Source organism: Rhea americana, unplaced genomic scaffold (assembly GCF_003343005.1).
Source record: "Rhea americana isolate MKP2758 unplaced genomic scaffold, rheAme1 scaffold_21, whole genome shotgun sequence".
Taxonomy (NCBI): Eukaryota; Metazoa; Chordata; class Aves; order Rheiformes; family Rheidae; genus Rhea; species Rhea americana.
The window spans coordinates 4171914-4179808 of NW_028186258.1; positions in this window are offsets into that span (position 1 = coordinate 4171914).

Genomic DNA, 7895 nt, shown 5'->3' on the forward strand with positions numbered 1-7895 from the left:
CGCCTTTGCTAGTGTTCCCTCCAAACAAACAAGTGTTTCAGCAAAAATGACATGAAAAATGGACCTGAGGGGAACTGGCATCAGAAGGGATCTCTTGGGCCATTAAGTCTAAATCCTTCCTTATAGAGGCAGCCATGCCACGTAACAGCTTTAAATTTATCCAGTCTCATCTCAAACCAACCAGGTTTCCTGTTTCCCCTGTTGGAAGCTTTTGAGCCTTCTCCTTCTGATGTCTAGGAACCTTTATCTTGTTACTAGCTAAATTTATTCATAGACATTGGTGAGCAAGTATTGGCTTAAATARGTCTTTTTCTTGGGAATTAACCTTCTAATGTGTTCTGAGGAGGAAATCAGATTCTATCTCTGTCTTTGTTTTGGCCATCAGTTTTCCAGATGTGGCGTTACCAGTATCTGGCATAGAGGTAGAAATATCTTCCTATTTCTACCAGAAATACTAACAATTCATAAATATTCTATGATAGGTTACTAAATCTTTTTCCTGTATCAATTCCACCTTATCACCTTCTATCAGAAATTCTTGTTAGCTCTAAATTTCATCCCTTTCCTATTACGATCAATTCCTATCTAGTCCTTCCAGCGTAATATTTGGTCATTCCCTCCCCTGCTTACACCATCAAGTTTCATCAGTACGTTCCTACTTTTTCATGCCAAGTTTATTACTGAAAATATTACACTAAAGTAACTCCCAAGACTGATTTTTGAGGAACTAATCTGAAATACACATAAACAGGCCTTGAAGCTGGGCTTAGAATTCGTAAGTCTCTGCACAAATAAATGCCTTAACATTAGGCTAGAAAGCCATGCTCTCAGACCTGGCGCCATCGTAATTCCTTTCCGTGAAGCAGAAAAGCTGCAGTAGGAAGCAGTGAAGATGACACGTTCCCCCACTGCTCACAGATCAGTGCACTCTCCTGAGAAGTGTGGGGTTTTGTTCTCGCGCACGTAAGGGGCTCAGGCAAACTGGGCACCTCCTCTCYGCTCTTTTAAAAAAGGAATGACCACTTCAGCCTTTTACAGTCCTGCTGTGTCCTGAGCATGACTCTCCAAGGATAWAGGGAAAGAAGTAGCAAACATACCCCAAGCAGCATGTTTGGCACCTGTAGAAATTCAGTGCAAACAGCTGAGGCAACTTCAGGACTGAACGACAGCTGCGTAAGGGGTTACAGGTTCACAATTTTGGACTGCCATGCTTAAACGCTACATAGTTCCCATTCAGGACCTGCCCTGAATCACAAAATCTCCTCCCTGTGGCCTTAACACAGCTGCTTTGGAGGAGGTGCAGCCCCTGCTRCTGGGACAATAAGCAAGGCAGCGTGCGAGTCTGGAGCTCTTGCAGTCTATTGAGAGAGAAGTTTTACTCCAAAATTGAGCAATGCTGTTGCTCTGTCTGCTAAAACACACTTGCAATACTTTATGGCTTCATTTGAGTTTCTAAGTCTCCTGGGCCTTAACAGCACAGCAAACAGTGACTCACTAATCTGGCAAAACACAACCATTGTGGGCTCTCTGTTCAATTAGTTCTTCTTGCCTTTTCCCTAACACTCCACCRACTTTTTCTTTATTTCATCCCTAAGCCCACATATGGACACGAAATGCTAGCTGATTGCATCTGGTGGAACTTTTAGAAAGCAATCTTTCAGCATGTTTAATATGATGTAAATTGTCCTTATCATGGCATGTAGTTAYGTGTTTTGTGACGGGGAAAGGGGTTCTTAACAAAGCCAGTTAAACCAGGGAACCAAACCTCCAGTTCACATGAAATGCCACAGCTCCTCTCTCATTAGAAGAGTTTACAGCCCACAAGAGTTCAGCCACATTGGTTCACAGCTATGTAAACCACCCACTCTGTGTGTAATCAGGCTTATGAAACAGATACGCTTATAATGATAGATACCTTTTGGCRAATAGGAATATGAGGCATTTTCTTTAAACTCCATTAGATCCTACCAGTACTCTGGTCAACATCTGGTATCCTACATGCATTAGAGCTTTGTTATTGCCCTATTTGACTTACACATAATTTTCCTGTAGTGCTGAAGAAGACAGGGCATMTGGAACAGAAACCAGTTATTCTTACCTCCTAATGCTTTTGTAATTACATGAAGTTCACATTTGAAGAGCTGCATTCCTTGTGCAGACATGTGCCTTTAATAAACTGGGGGATGTACTCACACCTCCAGAAGCCAAATCCTGAACTTGCAGATGTAGGTTACAGAATCTCTGAATCTTTAACAGACGTGACCACTTTCTGGCTCAGCTAGGAGGAAGCCTAAAATCAAACACAAGACAATGTAATTTCACCGTCACTGTGCTTTGGTGATTCATTAAGAGATGTCACAGTAGGATCTAGTAGATTCAGTTGACAATTAGGTCAGGGTAGATGCGATCTCTTCCTATGGTTCTGTAGAGGGCTTTTCTTATTCTTCCACCTACATGGAGYACCCCATCACTTGAAATGAAATGCAGATCAATAACTGAAAAGTTGCCCAAAGTCACCTAGCAGAATACATCCAGAGATCTTAGTCATTAYGTTTTTATCTTACTCCCTGCTCTGCCAGTGGAAATGGCATGAAAAGCACACACTATTCTCTCTCCAGATGGTCAATCTAATGAATACGGAGCATTTCAGACAGCAAAAACTGACTCTCCATCAGTAGAAAGAACATTATGAGCTTTCAGCTAACCTAYACAGCCTTTGGTTGAATTCCTTTGTTTATAAAAAGTTTCTCTGTAGACTCTAAACAGCTTGGGAAAATCAGCGAGAAGGGAAAGGAAAGGGCATGGGGAAACCTCTGCTTGTCATCTTCTCTATCTTATGTAGTTTAAGAGCTTTCTGCCAGCAAGTTTATTAAATCCCCCACCCCAATTCAGTAAGAATAAATATATGCACAACAGTATATGCAACAGGGCTGCCCCAAACCCGCAGAGACAAGCATTCTCTTTCAATATATCAAACAGTTTACACTCTTGGGGCCCACTTCTTCCTTCAGACACAAAATGTAATCCGCACTATCTCACAGTTTGGCAACATGCTTCTTCCATTAAGCTCCATGTAAACTATCTGAAGCCCTTTGTGCTCAGGATGGAAAGCAAGCCCAGAAGAGGATGAAGTATAACCATCTTGCTGACAGAGGGAAACACAGCCTATGATTTAGCCTCTAMAGGGACTCTTCATCTTTAAAAGTGCTACATCAGTGTTAAGTGATAGAACAAAATCTGGTTTAGCAAAAGTGCTTAAACAAAGTTTGAAGACAAGCACACGCTTAGATGCTTTGCTTAGTGYGAGTTGGCTTTAGGCAAAGATTAAGTCTGGACATGGTTCAAAGAAAGCTGCAGCTGCCCTTCCCTTGGTCTCCTCCCAGCTCATGGTACCTACTGCTATGAGCCCACAGTTGTACTCTCCAGGCAGTAGATGCAGCAATAGCTGTTACTTGTCACCGAAATATGCGCTGTTAGCCCTAAGTCATGACTATAGTTTAATGCAGAAGTTTAGACCTGAGGTAGAAAATACTGAGTGAAGTTGCTTTAAATTCTATCAGTTTTTGAATTCTGGTTTTGAATTCACTAGCTCAGGATTTTAATAATTCATTAAGAAATCAAAAGTATCTATTGCCTGTGGGAATAGTTAGCTGTGCACAAGGGCTTGCAGGAACCAGAAGTTGAGCCTGTGAATTCCCCAGAGCAAGGATCTGATTTGCTCATGAAATCATACAGCCTGGGATGGGGTGGGGGGAATTCTGATCTTTATACAACTCACAGAATGAATAATAAAACTGCAGATCACTGCCTTTACAAAAAGCAGATGTAAGACACACATACTTTATGATATTTACTTCAGTCATTAATCAACCAGAGTACGGAAGGAGTTCCATACACAGAGATTACAAAATTACCCATAACAATATTCTCAGCTTTTCCTCTGAAGCATTTGACTATTGTCAAAAGTCTAAATGGTTGAACTGTTTCACAGGCACAATCAGAGGTTTGCTGTAATAATCCTGTATTTTAAGTAAGAGCACTTCGGTGKTGTATCAGAGCAGCATCAATTGCTATTGATGCACAGATATATAGGTTTTGCAGCCAGAAGATGTCTTTAGGTTATCTTGGTGATATCCTGCATAACACAAAGTATTCAATTTTACATTCAATCCAAGACCTATATTTTACAACCAGAAATTTCTATTGACTTGAACTATACTTTTCAGAAAATGATCCAATCAAGAGACAGAGAATTAATTTTGCTAGTTTGTTCCAATAGTTGCTTATCTTCATTGTTACAAAAATGCTTTATTTCTGATTTCTAGGTTTTTTATTTTTTATTTTAAGTCTTTTGGCTTTAACTCTGACCAGTGAGTCCTTTCTTTGTCTTTCTCCACTACATTCCATGAGGACTAAACTTATACACAAGATCTATGTAAGATATAGTTCAAAAAAAGAATTTTCTCCTACATAATAGATGATATCTGTGTAAATCATCAGCAAGGCAAATGTCTGACCCACTGAGAAGTATCTTAGAACAGAGAGAATTACTGCAGAAAGACCAATCCTCAATATTCCCACTAAAAAATAATATATACATATTATTTGCAGAATCACAGTACATGCTATAGGAAATGTTTAGAAGTATTTCTGTATCTGGTATAAACAGCTTAGGAGAGCAGAGAGAATGGGAGTGGCAAGTATTTGCCAGATCAAATCAAAATCTAAACAGCCTTGTTTATATATTGAATGAGTCATTTTAGGTCATGCGGGTAACACCTGCAATCTCTTCTTTCCTTCAGTGAAGTTTTTAAAGTTACTCCTGTTSTCTTTAGGCCAGATGAACAGGTCACACCTCACAACCTCCAGTTTCTTTGCATAGGAAGTACATTACTTTCCTGAAAAGCTGAGCCCAAAAAGTGTAAGCCACAAGTAAGCATTACCAAAATGAAAGAGAGGGGTCCTGATATTGGGAGTTCAGCATATTAAAACTCTTCACCTAAGATAAAAATATTTGGTATTAGAAGGCAGCAGAACTTCAGTGATTCTCTGAGGCCTCTTCTGTTTGAGTGAAGCTCTGTAGGAACTACACATTGAATACAGAAACAGATACCAACACAGTTTGGGATTAGACCCTCCGACTCACATAGGAGAGGAGAACAGTTATATATTGTCTTGGACATTAATGTCTGTGATGGGAGATAATGTTGCTACTTTTCAGCTTTCTGAATGAAGAACTTGCTTCATGCAGGCTGCAAAAGTCATGAAACAATTTGTAAGAAGACTTTTACATAATGCAGTCAATCAAACAACAGTAGTAGAACACTAATTGGTCTGGCKTTGTATAACAGAAATGTGAATGTACATACTGCATAATTGGTGTGTCAGGACTATTCAGCACTTCTTCAAAGTTTTGGGGATACACTGAATAAAATGGAATGACAATAGTACATAAATATCTGCACAGTAGTTGAATCCATCAAAACTCCACATCTTTATTTCATCTTCAAGAATTTTTCAAAAGTATACCARTGCCACACTGAGACAGATGCAGGAAAACACCATAGAGCTGGTAGCGCTCTCTCACATGGCTACTCATATCCAAAACAAATAGTGAAATTCATCTGGAGCCTGAAAACATCAAGGTAGTATTCACTACTGGTTTTGTTTCTGGTTCCATATGACTTTGTGACAGAGGAGTTCTCCAGCTCACTAATTTGATTCCACACAACAGAATTCAATTGCTCATTCACTGTTCATGCCAGTAGGTGCTAGGGGTGGAATTATTAGAGACTATTTCCRTTGTAAAAACCAGGCAGACATTTTAGCTGCATTAACCCTATCGATAGTCTGGGTTGGTAAACTGAGGCAGGAGTTAGATACCCAAGAGGTATGTGGGCTCAAGTCATGTGGGCACTTTTGAAATGCTCTTCATCGTCCTGGAACAGTGTCCTTCTGAGGGAYGCTATTTTCACCGAGTTAGTACTCAGATCCCTGAAGCATGTTTGGGACTGGAGTGTGCTGTAACTAAGCTGTCCCTGGTAGCGGTGCTCGAGATAGGCTTTCATGTTCCCAGAACTGAGGCAGTTCCCATCGTCTGGTGGGGCAGAGCTCTAGGAAAAGTGAGTCCCTGCTGTGTCCGAAGTCACCTCAGACCACAGCCAAGCTATCCAGGCAGTGTGGGTGATTAAAGGGTTTGCGCTCACAGGCTAGCTTCTTCCCTCAGCTGACATGGCCATGCAAGTGATAAATAGTAACTTGCATAAACATACATGAAAATAGAAAATAAAGCCTCCTTTCAGAACTGTTTGTGCTTTCTCAGTAATCACCACTCCTTATTTACCAAGAAAAAAGAAGGTCACATAGTAATGCCTCTTTTCAGGGCTTTGGTCCCTAGAGTAGCCTTGTGAGATAAATCTCTCTTTTTCCATGGGAGTGCTGAGGGGAGGAAGGAGTGGCCAGCCAGCTGCAGCCAAATTACAACTCTGATGCCATGTAGACCATCTAACGGAAAACATCTTCTCTAAAACATCTGGCAATGTTGAGCAGTGGCAATTCGGTCTTTTTGCACAGACAAGGCTCCTTAAGAGACGGGGTGATCCACCAGGCTTGTTTACAGGCATGCGCTCTTGCTGCCTGTTCGACATYGGCTTCTCACTCACAACTCCTCATTTTTCATACTTGACGAAAGTCATCTCTGTACAAACAAGTGCCACAAGATCTTTCAGTCTCACATAAATCCTATCTGAGAGCATGAATGGGATATAAATCCGGTAAAATTGCTGCAAAAGTAAATCTAGCATTTAAAGAAACATTTCTGAAAGATAAACTACATCAGCCTCACTTGCAGATCATTGCCTCATACTCTTGTTTTAAAGACAAGATCCTCTGCTGGGTAAGTGGTGCAGCTCTGAAGTCAACCTAGCTCAGCCAAGAATTTAGTTGCAAGGGTTCAGTGGTAAGAAATGTATTGTAAGAAATGTATTGTTGTGTTTTGGAGAACCAGCTGAGCTAACTGAAAGCACTCCTTTGTAATTCACAAAGAACACAAACAACTGAAAATATTTTATATGTATTGTATAAACATTAATAATAAAAGGTCATAATACATGCAACCATACTATAAAAATAAAACCAGAGAGCTGGAATGTTTGCGTATCTGTTTCASTGAGGAGATGAGAGAAGGTAATGTATGAGCAGATAGAGAAAGAAGCTACAAGTCAAGCTGTGGCATCAAAATTACATGCTGGGGGCGGTGGTGGTGAGACACCATACTGMCTTCTGCCACAGGCCTCTCTCCTGAAGTTTTCTGAAACTCTTGCAAATTGGCTGTGTGGGGGTTACACTCAGCCTGTGCGTCCAAAACGGAGTCCGCCACAAATCCCGCTGCTCAGCCTCCAAGCCGATGGGCTGGAGCTGGAAGGGGCAGCTGCCATCAGGCAGCCCCTTGCCGCAGAGGCCAGCAGCTTGGCAGGGCCGCGAGGAACAGCAGAGCCGCGGCGGGCTTGCGCGGAGGTCAGCGCCGGCCGCTCCGGGCTGCCGGCCGCTCCGGGCCGCGGCGCTGCCAGGCGGGCGCTTCATCCGTCCGCCGGGTTGCTACAGCCCCGCAGCTCGGAGCGTTCCCGCGCTCAGCCGGAAAACCTCACGGGAGCGGGAAGAGTAAGGCCGCAGCGGGCTGGCGCTGCGGGAGTGTTGCCGAGGAGGAGGCCAGGGCCAGGCCGGGCCGAGCCAGGCCACGCCAGGCCGGGCCGGGCCAGGGCCGCCTCGGCCCGCGGTCGCCCGGGGCCTTGGGGAGCGCTGAGCGCCCTCGCGGGCGAGGCCCTGCCGGTCCCCCGGGGTTACAGGGCGGCTCAGGGCGCTCGGGGCGGCCCCGCGCAGGGGCCGCCAGCCCGGGA